Here is a 17,421-nt window from a genome sequence, read left to right as displayed (position 1 = left end):
CTAGCTACTGCTATTGTCAAATTACAATCAACAGAAGCAACCAACACTAAACCCTTACAGCAGCAAGATCCCCCAAGGAGATCAATCAGCCACTTCCTGGCAAGTTAGTTTTTTACCTTCCACAGTGATTCAAACTGAACTGAAATTAATACATACCTTGGTATGAGTGTGCCTTCTCTGCTCACAGGGTGTTCATTGGTTTGCTCTATTATGTAAAAACTTACATTAATCTGGCGTCCTGGAAAACATTGTCTCAGAACTAAAGGCCTCTGTTTCATCTATAATGTGTGACAGTGGGCATGTGTCAGTGGTCAGCTTAGAGACACTTGTGTCATGTGGTTCAGAACATGGGAATGTTACCTCACATGGCAAGTGTCATTAAATCTAGGTGCCTCAGGTGAGGAATGCATGCTGGAATATACAGGTTGGCCCAGTGTAATCACAGGAATTCTTATCAGAGGAGGCAGAAAGATGAGAGAGGAGCAGTATGGTTTTGGAAGAAGAATCAGAGAAGACAACATGTATTTGTGACATGCAGCACTGCTAGCTTTGAAGATGGAAGAAGGACTGGAAATCAAGAAAAGCAAGTGCCTTCTAGGATCTGGAAAAGGTAAGGAAATGAATTCTCCCTTAGGGCCCCTAGAAGAAATGTAGCCCTGCTAACACCCACATTCTAGCACTTCAGACCAACAGAAATCTAAGACACTACATTGGGTTCTAGTCTAGTAGTTATTTTTTACACCCTCATCAGGAAACTAGGAAAAGGTGCATAAAATGTCACATAAAATACCACTCTGAACCTTCTGTTGATACAATTATGCCATGGACTTTTGAAGGTGCTATTGGGATACAGGTGTACATAGTACACTTTAAAAGAGTAACTTGTATGAAACTCTTTCCCCACCTTCTGAAAACTCTTTGAGAGGTAGCTTTCTCTCCTACTCAGACTTCTCATTTCAAAAGGTGTCATATTTCTACCAGAGGGTCTAGTAAGAACCCCGTTGGCCTTTAAATTATGTTACTTTCAGTGTCTTTAGGTCCCTCAGTTGATAAGATCAGCAGGCAAAGGACTCCCTTTTTTCTGTAACTGATCCCTATCATTAGGAATAGACAGGATTACTATTACTTAGGAAGGCAAAGAGAATATTTGTGTTAATTAAGTGATCTGTGGCTGTCTCTTAATCAGATACTGAATGGACTAGTATAGTTTCTATAACCTGAGAAGGGCATGCTGACCAGGGGCTCTTACCTGTTATAAGGGTGTTGGTGATGCTGATATATAGGTTACATGGACTGCTAGCACAGGTTCAAGGTGAAGGCAGTCTTGGAGAGATGTGGCAGAGAGGTGAGATGATTTTTGGGTACAGCACTGAAACCAGCTGTAGTAGCCAAGCATGGTTCATACTTTCATCTTTTAGGTTTCTACAAGGGAGCCAGAAAACTACCCAAGCCCAGACACAAGATCAACTCTCTAGAGAAACAAGGAGATTTGAGCCTAATTGGGGTGGACTATGTTGGATATATTATTCATTGCCCAGAGTTTCCATCAGGTTGAATTTTTTATTCCCAGGTGTCAGGACGGTTGGTGATGATAACTCACAACTGAGCCCCTCTCTGACCGTTGCTGCCTGGCGCGTAGTTATGTCACATACCTTAGCTGCAAGAATCTTTGGTTAATTCAACAGTGAAATGATAGAAAGACCCAGCCTCGGGCCTGGTGTTGGGATCCCATATGGGTACTGGTTCATATCCTGGTGGCCCCACTTCCCCATTAAGCTCTCTGTGGCCTGGGAAAGCAGTCAAGGACAGCCCGAAACCTTGGGAACCTAAACCCACATGGGAGACCCAGAAGAAGCTCCTGGCTTCGGATCAGCTCAACTCCAGCTGTTGTGGTCACTTGGGGAATGAATCATCGGATGGAGATCTTCCTCTCTGTCTCCTCCTCCTCTCTGTATTTTTTTCCAATAAAAATAAATCTTTAAAAAAATCTAAAAAAAAAAAGACCCAGCCTCACTGCATTAATTTGGTGACAACTCTAATGGTCATCCCATTCACATCTCTGTGGGTTTGGCTACCTGTGTTTTTACCTGGGTTGGATTTCTTCATCTCTCTAACCCTCATTCCCTGGCTCCATGACCTATTTTGTTGCCAAATATTTTCTCTGATAAATTTTTACCAGATTTTTGTTCTAGAGCTGTGTAGTTTCCTAGGAATGTTTTAAAAAGCATAAAATTTTCTAGGCCTGGCACAGTAGCCTAGCAACTAAAGTCCTTGCCTTGAACGCTCCAGAATCCCATATTGGCACTGGTTCTAATCTGGCAGCCCCATTTCCCATCCATCCTGCTTGTAGCCTAGGAAAGTAGTCAAGATGTCCCAAAGCTTTGAAACTCTGTACCTGTCTGGGAGACCTGGAAGAGGCTCCTGGCTCCTGGCTTCAGATTGGCACAGCTCTAGCCGTTGTGGTCACTTGAGGAGTGAATCATTGGACAGAGGTCTTCCTCTTTGACTCTCTTCATCTCTGTGTAGTTGACTTTGCAATAAAAATAAATAAATTTCTTTTTAAAAAAGGCATAACATTTCCATTGCATTTGCTTAAAATATTGATTTTCATGGCATGATGTATTTCAAATTTTCTCTTGAGGATCTTATTAAATACTTATTTAAAAAACATTTGTTACCTTAAATCTGTCATTTTCCTTTTTATAATAAATAATTATACAGTTGCATGATTGCTTTTACATTTGTTATTGAAAAAAGATGAATTCAGGATTTGTTGTGGTGCTTTCCCACCCAAGTTCTTAAAAATGATATAAAGGTTTATAGCCAATGAAAGCAAAATTACAATAATTGTTAAGTGGGAGGACAGTGCTTCCTTTCAAACAAACCACTACTTTCCTCTGATCTCCAGCTGCTGGCAGTGGTCCTCGAGTATTTCTTCCCATGCAATAGGAAGGGGATTGTATACACCCTGAAGGTCCTAAACCCTGGAGGGATGAAAAGAGGGAAATCCTAAGCTATAGGTGTCTGATGTCTTCTTTCCAACTCAACAGTGAATGTTTAAATAAATTACTAAATCTCCTCATCCATCGTCTGTCATTAAAATCCCCAAATGGATAGGACGTAAGTGAGTGGTACAAACAAAAGGTTGGATTTGGCATGACTCTTTGAAGGACTGCACCAAAGCAATCATACCAGATGATAGGACCTTCTTGCAAGTGTGGCACATGGGAAAAAGATGAACTAAAATGGAAGAAATTGAAAAGGAGGATTTCAATATGGCCCCAGATTTGGAGGGAATAATGAAGTCACTGAAATGAAGATCCCAGAAAAAGAAGGTATTTACAGGAAGGGTGATGAAAAGTGCTGTTTTGTTCTCGTTTCTTGGCCTGAAAAGCAATTGAGAAAATGTGTTTACAGACTCTAATGACTCCTCCATTGACACAAATACTTCTGCCATTGATCTTGGTTAATGTCAACTTTTTCTCCACAGTGATGTTTTAAAGCATCCTATGTATGGTAAAACATTATTTAGCAATAGAGGAATGAAATACTGACATATGCTACACATGGGTGGATCTAGAAAGTACCTGCATAGTGCTAAGGGAAAGAAATCAAACATAAGAGGTCACCTGCTGTGTGGTTCCATTGGCTGGAGGAAGAAGAGGATAAGGAATGAGTGCTTTCTGGGTATGATATTTGGTGGTGGTGGTGGGGTGGGTAGTAATGCAGCATTCTGGAATTAGTATGAACAGTTGCCCAGTTGTGTGAAGATAGCAAAGTTCACCAAATTGTATACTGTAATAGATGAATTTTGTGGTATGTGGATTATAGTTCCATAAATCTAATTTTTGAAATCTGCTGTAAATCCTTCTGGAAGGTCATATTAGTGGGGTGGTTATAGATAGTTGCCACAACAGATGAACCCTTGAGCTGTTTTTCCAGAGCTTCCCTTCTTAGTTTATGGCACTGATTTCTGCCCCAGGTGCTGGCTACTGTGCCTGAGTCACCAGGGCTCTCTGATTGGGATTAGCCAGTGGTGATGGCCTCTCAGGAGGTTGAAGACAGGGCAAAGTTAAGTTAGAGTATTCCATTCCACTCCTCCTCTTTGGCAGTAACAGCAACTCTTCATGACTAGGCTCCCAGCTGGGCAGTTCCTCTCGCTGGACTCCACTGTCAGGACTCTGAGAACTATTTGTTCTCTCTGCTTCTTCAGTCCTAGTGGGGTAACAGCTTCCTTCCTCCCAAGTTTCTTCCCTTTCCCTGTCTGCCTCTCTGAAAGGAGTCTGTTCATTGACGTCTGTTTGTCTGAACTATCTGGGCAGTCTGTTTCCTGGCAGAATTCCAACTGATACAGCTCTAATCTCAGGGACTTAACACAAGATTACTTCTTGCACGTGTCAACCTGAGATACGTCAGTAACCTCTTGTTGTTTCTGGAGCCATGCCATCTGGACTATATGGCTGCCAACCTGAGCTGGAGGATGGGTACATTGTTTAGATCTAGGTTTGGAAGTGACTTATGCCACTCTACTTTGATTCATTGGCTAGAACAAGTTATAAGTCTTACGGTAACTCTAAGAGGCTCAGGGAGGGTGATGGAAACCTCTAACACATTGGCTTTAGCAATAAAATTGTCTTTGGGTTCTAGCGAACTTGCTTACAAGATACAACCTTTTAGTCCCAGCCTATTTAACTGTCTTGACAGCTGCAGTGCCTCATGTCCTGCCTGGGCTGCTTGGTTGAGTTTCCATTCTCCCTTTCCTGCTTGTGGCTAATGCCTCTATTTACGTCAAAACTCAACTCAAGGAGCAACCATGGAGCTTAGCAGTTAAGCTGCCACTTGGGATGCCCATGTCCCAGATTGGAGTATCTATATTTGAGTCCTGGCTCCACTTCAGATTCTAGTTTCCTGCTAATGCAGACCCTGGGTGACCTGGATTGAGCTCCTGGCTCTAACGTCACCCTAACCTCCACCTATCCCAGCCCTAGCTGCCATGGGCAATTGGAAAAATTGGGCATGTGGAAGGGAGTATGCTTGCTTTCTCCCTTACCCTCTTCATCATGTCTTTGTTTGGTGTTGCTCTTGCAAAGAAAACAAAAAACAAAAAAACCATAATACTCAGTTCAGTAATCTCCATGAAACTTATCCTTCTCAAGGCTCATTAACTACTTGTTCTCTGTGCTACTACTGTCCCAAGAATTCTCAATCAGTATACATCATATTAGGTTACTTTATTCACCTTGTCAGACTGGTTTTTTAAAGGCATAGTCTGTATTTCATTTCTGCCATTTTCAGTATCTCTTACCATAATCACTAGCTACACAGTTATTTTAATCAACACCATCTTCTAGAGGATATTTAGGAAGTTTTTAGATAAGTATTCAGTTTTCTCAATAACCAGGAAATGCTATACTCATGTTAGAGGCTGTAGCTGATGACCATTGTGCATTAAATAGGACAGTCTGTCATATTGGATGGTTTGTCCTGCAAGACTTTCAAATCTCCCATTGAATGTTGAAACAGATGAAAATCCCATTGTCATTCATCTCAAACCCCAGAACCTAATTCTGTTTTACATATGTTTCAGTTGTCTATTGGTGTATAATAAACAGCTCAAAGCGTATAAGCTTAATCCTAAGATACCAAGATTCTTTAGAATGACTGGCTCAACAAAGCAGCTCTTCTGTTCCATGTGAGATTGGCACTAAAACAGCAAGGGACTATATGTGGTTCACACATGTGGCTCACCCTGGGGTCTAGAGCTGACAGTTGGAAACACTTGGACTTCTTCCTTCATGAGGCTTTTCCTTGTGGTTTGAGTCCCTCATAATATAGGAGTTGGGTTCCAAATGGGGGGGGGCAATAGTGTCCTCTTCAGGAGTGGATTTAGAAGTCCAAGAGCAGCATTCAGCTGATTTCTTTTGGTCAAGGCTAGACCTAAAACAGGCTCTTACTTTTTTAAAAAATAAATATTTATTCATTTTTCATTGGAAAGTCAGATATACAGAGAAGAGGAGAGACGGAGAGGAAGATCTTCCATCTGCTGATTCACTCCCGAAATGGCTGCAATGGCCAAAGCTGGGCCAATCTGAAGCCAGGAGCCAGGGGCCTCTTCTGGGTCTCCCGCATGGGTGCAGAGTCCCAAGGTTTTGGGCCGTCCTTGACTGCTTTCCCAGGCCATAGTCAGGGAGCTGGATGGGAAGTGGGGTCGCCTGGATTAGAACCGGCACCCATATGGGATCCTGGCACGTGCAAGGTGAGAACTTTAGCAGTTAAGGTACTGCGCTGGACCCTAGGTTCTCACTTCTAAGATAGGAACATGTAAACTTTTTCTTTTTGATGTTGTAAGGAGCCTGCCTGTTTATCTGTTTGTATAAGAGAGGAACTTACTTACTTTATGTATGTATGTATGTATGTATGTATGTATTGTAGACAGAGTGGGCTTCCATCTGTTGGCTCACTCCCCAGTTGCTTGCAGTGGTTAAGTCTGGATTTGGGCTGAAACCAGCAGTCAGAAACTCAATTGTAGATGGCGGAAATTCAACTAAGCCATCTCCATTGCCTCCCAGAGTCTGCCTTGGCAGAAAGGTGGAGCCAGGAACTGGACCCATACATCAAATCTGAGCACCCTGATGTGAGATGTGGGTGTCTTAACCCCTGCACTAAACACTTATCCTGTAAAGAATTGTTGAGGGCCATCTTTGGAGTCCAGCTGTCTTGCTCAGACATGAGCATCAATTATACACTAAACAATTTTTGTTCCATTAAAAAATTTTTTTTAAATTCTTTTTAAAATTTCCAGAAATATAAAAGAAGTATAAGCCAGAGGAAATTCTACCTTTATCTTGTTTGGAATTTGTTTATTGGAAATTTAATTTGTTGTATTTGAGTGACTAATATAAGTATCTGTCTGACCATGTGTTTGTCATGTTCATGGAAGGTCAACATTCAGTTTCAAATATGTGGCTACTTTTTGGTGCCTTCTAATGAAATCTAGCCAAAGTATTAAAATATATATTAATTTTTGTTTTCCTTTGTATTAGGCTTTATATTTTCTTTCTAATTAATTGTAAAGATACATTATGTTTTATTAATTTAATATTGGGATAGTCACAGAATAGTTGAAAAATGTTGTTAGGAGGAGGTATTTGCTATGCAAATCGAAGTAAGAATGCACTGACATTTCTGGTTGATTGTATCTTTATATTCTTCGCATTGACCTTAGGTTTCTACTCTGGTTTGTAATTTACTACCTCCAAATATTTACTCAAAACATAAGTCAACTCAAATCTCTGAACAAGAACAATCACAGCATAAGCAAATGAATAAGAAAATAGCTATCTTTATGTTTTTCCCAATTAAAACACATAATTGCTATAGACTTTCTACTTCTACTGGAAAGACATTACGTTTTAGTCTGATAGACACTTCTTCTGGCCTAACTGGCAGAATCTAAGCCTAGTCTGGAAGAACAGTACAGAGTCAAGATCTCAAACCAAAACATTCTTATAAATCATTCAGTGTCTGCTCAGGAAACAGTACACGATTCTGTTACTGCTAACGTAAGGCATGAATGGCCCCTGAGAAGTGTATTATGGAAAGGATGTAAGAGGCATAATTCCTTAACTACTGTTGCTACAATAAGCTCAAGTAAACATTCTCTATTTTCCTTCTTAATCTATTTCGAGTAGGCAAGAGGAATCTAGCTTTGCGTAAAGCGTCATCAACGTGATTTATTAAGTTGATCACTGGTGTGGGGGAACCCCTGAATATTTGGGCACAGAGAGAAAATGCCAACCTAAGCCAATCACTGTGTTAACTCCAGTTTTAGTTGGGGAAACTAGGTCAGCCTTAGTTCTAGTGTGGCAAGAGAAAACTCATTCTTTGCCTTATAAGTGGAAATACTGACTCATTTAAGAATTAGCATACAAAACACCGGCTACATGAAGTCATGAAGGCTGTTAGAAATTTTTTTGGCCTTCTCATGTCCTTTGTCATCCTTTTTTTCTTCTCTTAGAAACTAGTCTTTCCTTATTGGGTTAAAGTTTACTTAATTTTTGTATGAAGGAAGAAAGAAAAGGAAAACTTAAGTTCTACAATTCAGTCTTCTTATATTGTTCATGAAATAAATGAGGTGCATAGTGTGACTAATATCTTATTGCCTGACATTCTTTAATTTATTATAATTTGAAGACAATATAAGGCTCCTAGAAATGAACGTTGGTATCTCCCAAGGATGTTTACATAGTGGAGCAGAAAATTCTCTTGATAAACAGAAGCATTGCTCCAAAGAATGTGTGTGCATGCACATGTGTATTTGCAGCTGCATGTGCATACTTGTGTATTGGTGTTTATGCATGTGTGAGTAAATATAAAATATCTATCTCCAGCTATCTGTTCTCTATCCACCACCACAGAACTAAAGACTACCTGTAATTTATTATTATTTTTTTATTTACCCAGGCATCAAACAGTAAAGAGAATCCAATTTGTGATCCAGTCTGAGAAAAGTACATCCCCAATTCTGGGGTTTAAAAAAGCAAACACATTGACCAGGAATATTGCAGTTCTTCTTCTTCTTTTTTTTTTTTTTAATATAAAAGCCACTATAAAACATTTTATTGCAATAGTAAAGTTAAACTGATACATTGTGCCTAAGGAAAGTGGGGGCTGCAAGTTACTCTCATCAGATCACCTCCCAGGACAGTAAAGGGCCTGGAAGGAAGAACCATGAAACACTGAGTTCAACAGAGAGAGCTGAGTCTCACACATGGAGATACTGAAGTTGTGATGACCAGCACCACTTCCTCAAGAGAACACCACAGGGTATGTCCTGATGGCAAGACTTTTGCCACAAATAGACACTTTCAACTGAAACTTTCAGTTGAAGTTCTTAAAATTTAGAAAGTGCTAGAGTTTGGATAGTTCAGAGATTATGAAAGTTCTGAAAACCCACTAGGAAAACCACAGAATGGGGGGAAAATAATCTGAGTTGCAAGCAAGGCTTCAGAGATCCCTGTTGGCCCAGGTACCTGCAGTGTCTGGTATCGCAGGGAAATGATTTGGTGTCTGGCACAGGGGTTTTAGGCAGGCTAGGCTGGGGCAGTGGAGGCAAAGACTCTCCTGTCATTGTTTCAGCATGGGCAGTGCTGCTCATCTGCAATGAGGATGTCTTATAATGGAGAACCCTTCAGTCTTCACCAGCGGCTCTTAGCTGCGCTGCGGCAAGAGCTTTTAATACAGAATAGATCCAGATCTCATCTAAAAAGTAAAGATTCCTTCAATTCCTGTTTTAAAGTTAACCCATCACTTGTGCTTTTGGTACCTGACCGCATCCTAAAATTTAGATCCAAAAGAAAGAAAAAGTTTGTGAGTGAATATATTTTTAAAAATAATAAGTTAAAGATTGATACTATGTCCAATCAATGGAAACATTCACTTTGCTTTAGTGAGAAATGACTGAAATTTTCAATTTAAAAGTCAGGCTTATGGTCTCTTTATTTTAAAATGGATACATACTCATTTGTGGAGAACTGACAATTGCACAGAAAAATTTTTTGTAAACCCACAAGCTAAAAGAAATAGACATTACCAATATTTTGATATATTTTTGTTAATGTTTTTCCACATATCCCTATATGTGTAATATTATTTTAAGAACATGCTGTATATTAATTATTGTATCTTGCTTTTTAAACTCAAAATTATAATTATGTTTTATGTAATAATTGTTCAAGAGATTAATTTTAATGACTACATAATAAGCAGCAGAGGAAAGTACTGTATTTTATGCAACAACTCCCCTTTTTATTCAATTGTTTCTATTCACTAACCCTTATGAGTAATACAGAGTGCATATCATTCTCTATAAAACATTGCTATGACCTCCGGTTTTCTACCTGATGGACAAGAAGCAAAAATATTGGATGAACAGGTTTTCTACTTCAGAGTTTTGTATACTGTTGAATATTTGCAGGAAAAATGATGTCCATTTTAATTCCCAAGAACAATTATGGAAGCGTCTGTGTCAGGATACTCTCACTGCCATGATAATAAGCTTTCCAAGTTGAAAGAAAAAAATTGATATATCATTATTTTTAAATGTTATGCTAGAGAACTGTTTCAAAAACATTTATAAAATACACAGTTAATGTGTATTTGTATATATTCTGTATTTCCTGCGAACTGTTTGGTCCTTCCTTTTCTAACCATCACTTGATATTTTTGCAAAGGTATTCACAAATACTAATTTTTAGATTTAACAAATAATAAATAATCAAAAATTAACACTAAAAGCTCAGAAAACCTACATCTTAAGAAAGTTGACTTATGAATTTATTTAGGCAATGAAAAAGCAGTAAGTTGGACCCAGAGAAATCTGAGTTCAACACATATTTTTACCGTATACTAGTTCTGTGGTCCGTATCCATACTTGACTTCTCTATGGCCCAGTTAAGCCAGTCATAAAGTGAGCAGGATGACCTTTGTCTTCTCGGGTTGTTAGGAGAATAACAGAAGAATGTAACACATAATAGGCTTATAACGTTTTATCATTCTTTAAAATCAAACCATGATGCAGTGGCTATATACAAAATGAAAAACTGGTTAATGTGAAAGACAAAATTACTTTGTGCTTTAACAGTTTCTTCCCATAATGTGTTAGCTTGCTTTTAAAAAAAAAGCAATATAGGCAAACAACTGTAAATTGATATATAGTAAGTCCTCACTTCCTCCTTTTGCTTTCTCTTTGTTTAGTGCTCTAAACTTTGACTCAAATCTTTTTCTCTCTTGGTCACTCTAGGTTTAAAAGAGATAACTAAAATAGATTTTTAAATAAGTATATTATGGGGGAAAAGCTATGAATGTATTTCAAAATATTTTTAAAGGAACTTCAGTATAATCACAGTACCATTATTATGCATAAGAAACTTAATCATCTTCTAGCATCTTTTCATATTCAGTCTAAAATCAAGTTCTCTGATTTTCTCCTGATGACTGTTATGGAGGTATGTTTGAAAGTGCTGAATTTGACTACAGAATTGATCATTCTTTTGTTTCTCTCTTTTTCTCTTTTAAATTATTTAATTGTTTATTTGAAAGATTTACAGGAGAGAGAGGAAGAGACAGGTCTTTCATTTGCTCAGTCACTCCCTAGAGGGCTGAGCTAGGCTGAAGCCAACAGTTTTGTGTCCACATCTCTAACATGGGTGGCAGTTGGGCCATTTTCTGCTGATTTTTCCGGGACAGAATGTGGAGCAGCTGAGACACAAACTGGTGCCCTTTATGGTGTGAAATTAGTGGCTTTAAATAACATTGATCCCCCCTTTGTTTCTTTTAAACCAGAACCCTCCTTGACCAAAATTCTTTCATACTACTGACTTTGGAAAAGTCCATGCCAGTTTTCTTATCTACCATGTCCTATCTTTATTGCTTCTGATGTTGCCTAACCTGTTCCTCTGTTTACATTCCATGTAGTGAGAAATTCAGGTCTCGATTCATTAAATTCAGGTTAAACCTATCTGTCAAGAGTATTTCTAAGGCTTCCTTTACAACACAGGTAACATTTTGTCTCCACATATTATCAGAAGATAAATCATGTCAAGTTGTCCCATTACTTGGTGATACTGAGGGTGATCGCTAAGGTTGCATAAGAACTGCCAGATCTCTACCCTGTATGCTGCATTTTTGCACTTTAGGATTAAGAAATAATCTCAGAAGTGACATGTAAGCACCACATGGGATCTCATTCTTTCAACTGCTTTCTACTTGATGGTTTTAGCAGTCACTCACTACATACTACAAAGTTGTGACTAGCTAAGTCTGTCATAAAAACAATTTTTTTTCAGTACCCTTTTGTGTTTGAAAGAATTGGATGAGGTGCTAGAGCTTTGGCCTATAGGAATGAGTACATTTTTATTAGCACTTAATATTATTCTATAGATAGTTTGGCCAAAAAGCATTATTCTTTAATACAGTGCATGGCATGAATTGTGTACCTCCACGAATTCATTATTGAATCCCTAACTGTTAGTTTAATGGTATTTGAACTTGGGACCCCATCAGAGATTTAGAATTTGGATAATATCGTGAGGATAGGGTTCTAATGGTGAAACTATTGCATTCTAAATCAATGCCATTTCTTAGTGTACATTTGATATAATAATTATTTTACTAACAAATTTTTGTTTAATAATTAAAGCATAGCAATGTATGGGTAGAAAATTTGAAATCTTTTCTTCTGTTGGGCCAAGCAGCATGGCCTAGCAGCTAAAGTCCTCGCCTTGAACGCTCTGGGATCCCATGTGGGCACCGGTTCTAATCCCGGCAGCTCCACTTCCCATCCAGCTCCCTGCTTGTGGCCTGGGAAAGCAGTCGAGAACAGCCAAAAGCCTTGGGACCCTGCACCCATGTGGGATAGCCAGAAGAAGTTCCTGGCTCCTGGCTTTGGATTGGCATAGCATTGACCATTGCACTCACTTGGGGAGTGAATCATTGGACAGAAGATCTTCCTCTCTGTCTCTCCTCAAATATCTGACTTTCCAATAAATAAATACATCTTAAAAAAAAAAAAGAAATATTTTCTTCTGTTGCTACATGACTCCTTTTCAGAAGTTTCCATTTAGTATTTTTGATATTGTCATGCCTATCAATTACCAGAGTCAGAAACAATGAATATGCCATAGAGTTTAAAATAATTTTACCAAATCTTTTCTGAAATTGGATTTTTTTTGAAATTTAAAAATTCTTCTTTAAGCTAATGTTTCTGCTTATGCAAACTCTCCTAACTTTAAAATACCTCCTTTCTCGTATGCTTTGGAACATGACTTAGAGAAATACAAAATTTTGCATTGGTATTTATCAGTTATTCTTTGCTTTATTTTGTAGTTGTTTTTTTCTGGATAATTTTGTTTACTCCCTTTTAGTTTTATTTGTTTATCATTCCATTCCTATAGAATCTTGATATGAATATTTGTTTTAGAAAATTGAGTAATTCAGATTTGAGTTAAAATTCTTTGAAAATAACAAAATCTCTACCATTTAAAAAAATAGCTCTATAATTCTGTGGTTCATATACTAACATTTTACCATCCTTACAATTCTTTTAAGTTGTAGTTGAATTTCTTTCTGTTGTAATTTTTGTCAGGCATAGGGAAAACGAAAGCAATTACTTTGTGTCATTTGTAGAGAAACATTTTTCATATGTAAAGAGACTTTTCTTAGATTCTCTTTAATTCAGATCATATAAACTCAATGTCTTTATCCAAACTCTCCTTATTATCAAACACTAATTTCTGCCTGCTCCATCGTAATGCACTTCCTAAAAGTTGCCATGCAGAATTTCATCAAAGTTCTGACTAATGCAAAGCTGTTGGCATGGTGTTAAAGTTATTTGTGTACTTGTGGAATCCAGAGGCCAAAAGAGTTTAAAAAGTAAGAGTGAGCTTAGGTCATGGAAGAAATCAGTAAAGGCCAAATAACCAGCTTTATTGACCCTTTGGAGTAGAAAGCCAGGCAGCAGAGGGTCTTTCCTATTAGTCATTGTGTAGGCCTAACAGAAGTATTTCTGTTCTTCTAGTGTATTCATTTAAGTAGCAAGAAATGGAGTGCCAATGAAAAATTAATGAAAGAGATTAACTTTTAGTTGGATTAGTTTTGAAAGATAGATGACACTAAATGCATTTGCTGAACTATGCACTTAAAATGTAGTCTTAATGCTAGCTAGCATTGATTCAAATTTACTCATACCCTGGGACTATAGTATAACTATTCACAAATTGTGTGCTACAATCTCTGGTGTGTTACCAAATAGCAGTAGAGTAGCTTTTAGTGACAGTGTTGGGCAGGAGTTTGATGCAACAGTTAAGAGGTGCTTGGGATACCTGCATACCTAGCAGAGTGCCCTGGAGCTCCAGCTTGACTCCTGATTCCAGCTTGCTGTTATTGCACACCTAAGAGGCAATAGATAGTGGCTTAAGCAATTGGATTCCTGCCAACCATGTGGAAGATTTGGATTGAGTTTCTGTTTCCCCGCTTTTGCCCAGTCCAGCCCTGGCTGTAGTTGACTTTTTGGGAATGAACCATTGAATGGAAGATCTGTGGCTTTCATTCTCTCTCTTTCAAATGTGAAAAGTACATAAGCATTACAATAGAGTGACCATGACATACTTCCAAGTTCTAACAAACTGCTCAAAATTAACATGAAGAAAATGAATAAAATTTATTTTTAACCTTTTGATTTTGCCACTTGACTTTTTTGTGAAGCAGCAATTCTATTTATTCTTTTTTTTTTTAAGATTTATTTTTATTATTTTTTTTATTGGAAAGGCGGATATACAGAGAGGAGAGACAGAGAGGAAAATCTTCCATCCGATGATTCACTCCCCAAGTGAGCGCAACGGCTGATACTATGCCGATCCGAAGCCAGGAGCCTCTTCTGGGTCTCCCATGCAGGGTCCAAAGCCCTAGGCTGTCCTCTACTGCTTTCCTGGGCCACAGGCAGGGAGCTGGAAGGGAAGCGGGGCTGCTGGGACTAGAACCGGCGCTCATATGGGATTCCGGGCGTGCAAGGTGAGGACCTTAACCACTGCGCCACCGCGCTGGGCCCCAATTCTATTTATTCTTAGTCCCTTTCACTCTAGCCAAGTTTATTCTATAGGGAATGCAAAGAACCCAAATCACATGGTGGTGATTGAGTCAAATTCTGAGAGTCAAATGCAATATGAGACAGCAACAGTGCAGCTATTGTTTTATACAGAACAGCATCCATAGGTAGATGATGAGTGGGCACAGCAGCTCTGAATTTCCTTTTCTATTCTTCTGTCTGCCGTTCTGATGTTTTTCATTCCCAGCTTGTGTTTGCTTTATGACCACTCCATGGTAGCTACACTGTCCATACATGAGGAGGGAGGAGGAAAAGTCAGATCCAGTAGTTGTCACTATTTTCTTCCTCTCCTCATCTTTTTCCAATTGCTTATTTAGCGTTTCAAACATACACCAAGGTAGTGGTAAATGTACTATTAACCTTCGTGTCTCCTTTATGGGTATCAGCAATTATCACAACTGGCCAGTCTGGTTTCATTGATTTCCTTCTTGCTTTAACAGTAGCTAAATCAAATCCCAGATAATGTATCATTTCACTGATAAATATATTCTGATTTAAAATACGACATTTAAGAATAGCCACTTATCATACCACATGAAATTAATGATATAATATTCTTATGCAGCAAACATATTCCTATTTTCGTAATTTTCTCAGTTGGGATAGGCATTATGGCACAAGTAATTACATACTGCTTGGGCATCCTGGATATTCTACTTACATTCCAGCTTCCTAATGATGCATCCTGGGAGAGCAGCAAATGACAGCTCAAGTTCTTTGGTCTCTGACACCTACCCAAGTGGCAAACCAGGGTAAAGTTCCAGGTTCTTGACTTGGCCTGTTCCTGACCTGGATGTTTTCGATGTTTGTGGAATGAAAAAGTAAATGAAAGAGGTGCCTCTCTCTCTCTCTCTCTCTCTCTCTCTCCTTTTCAGATAAATAAGTAAACTTTTTTTTAAATCTCAGTACTTTTTTTTGAAAAGAATTTTTTACCCTCTGAGTTAGGCTGATTCTTTATGAATTATTTTATTTAATTCCAGAGGGATTATTTCCTGAAAAGAATTTTGTAACTTCTGAGTTGGGCTGATTCTTATAGTTCTTTAATTTGTTGAGAAGGCACACGTGACACATACAGAGAGACAGAGACAGAATTCCTGCCTGCCTTTTCACTCCCCCAATGTGCATAGTAACCATGACTGAACTGTGCCAAAAGCAGGAGTCAGGAATTCAGTCCGGCTCTCTTGTGCAGGTGGCAGAAGAGCAAGTACCTGGATCATCGCTTGCTACTTCTTAGAGGCTGCCCCAGCTGGAAGCTGAAATCAGGAACCAGCCAGAAATTAAGCCTGGACACTCCAAGGACACAGACATCTTAAATGCTAGGTCAGACATCCACCACTTGATTCCTATGGTTTATTTCATATACTCCTTTAGGAACTTAACTAAGTTGAAACTTGACTTAATTTAAGTCCAGTTATTGGGTGAAAAGTGTTTCAGAAGTGGGTAGCCAGGAAATGTCTAGTTAAAAAAAATACATCATGAATTTTCAGTGCATAGCTACCTTAACAAATGGCCATCTTCCCATTTGAAAAAGGCTAACGGGAAGATCTGAGATATGTACATGTCATGTTGTCCGAATGGGATTAGCTCAGACTTCATAAAACAGATATATTTGTAATATTCACTCAAATAACCCAAATATGATTAAAGTTGTTTTTCTTGCTGATTGAAAAAGAGTCTGGCCTGGTATTGTGCCATGTAAAACATGTTGTCATCAGTGACCCAAGCCCCTGTCTTTCATATTCAGCATCTCGATTCATTTAGTATGGGCTACCTTTATGTCTCTGTGTTAGTCAACCAAGTAAGTAAACAACCAAAGCTACTTGAATGTTCACAGTGAATAAAGGAAATCTGACAAGCACATTCATATCTGCAAAGTAAACTGCACTAAATTCAAGTTTATCCTGGGTGTCACATCTCATGTAGAAATATGTTTACATTCATATTCTCTTGATTTTTGCCACGCAAATATTGCATGGACACTTGATCTTTCCATAGGATTCTGCAGTTGTTCCTCTGAGGCACCTTAAATTCCTTCAAGGTAGCGGTCTGGCTATGAAGTCTCTCTTAAAAGGTCTATTTATTTAAAATGAGAAGTTAAAGTGAGGGAGGGAAAGAGGAAAATGGAAAGGAGGGAGAGAAGGGGGAAAGAGTCTTTCAGGTGCTGATTCATTCCATTTATGCCTGGGGCTTGGTCAAGCCAGGAGCCATATCTCCCAAACACGATTCCTTGGAAAGGGAGTATCCCTTCTCAGCTCCTTTAGTGGGAGATAGTCTGTGTCATCTATGAATATCAAGAAGTAGGGAAGTGCTCCATATATGAAAGGCAGGGTGCAGGCAAGTGTTCCCTTTGAAATGGGAAGCACACTAAAGGGAGCTTAAAAAAATGTGTGGAAAATGAAACTTAGAAAGTTTAAGCATGATTTCTCAGCATAAATTGTAATGGGGTGCAATTGGTTGATGGCTAGCACCTGCTTGTCAGGCTAATTGGCAGCAGACAGTGCATAAACAGAGTTTCCACATCCCGCCCTTCCTACTCCTCTCGCCATTCAAGTCAATTGACAGCAGCAATGATTTGTGGAGGCTTTCTGGGCCTGCCCCCTCCTGCCTCCTACTGTGTCATGTTAGGTCAGTTAACTGCAGGAAAACTTGGGCTCCTGCGTTTCCTTCCTGCCTCCTGCAGTTAGTAATTGAATGCATGGAAACTTTGTTCTGTACTGTTCTCAGTCTGATTGAAAGATGAGGGCTTTAAACCTTTTGAC

This window comes from Ochotona curzoniae, unplaced genomic scaffold (assembly GCF_017591425.1).
Source record: "Ochotona curzoniae isolate NIBS_2020 unplaced genomic scaffold, NIBS_Ocur_1.0 contig_64, whole genome shotgun sequence".
In the NCBI taxonomy this organism is placed as follows: domain Eukaryota; kingdom Metazoa; phylum Chordata; class Mammalia; order Lagomorpha; family Ochotonidae; genus Ochotona; species Ochotona curzoniae.
Note: the sequence above shows the minus strand (reverse complement) of the source record.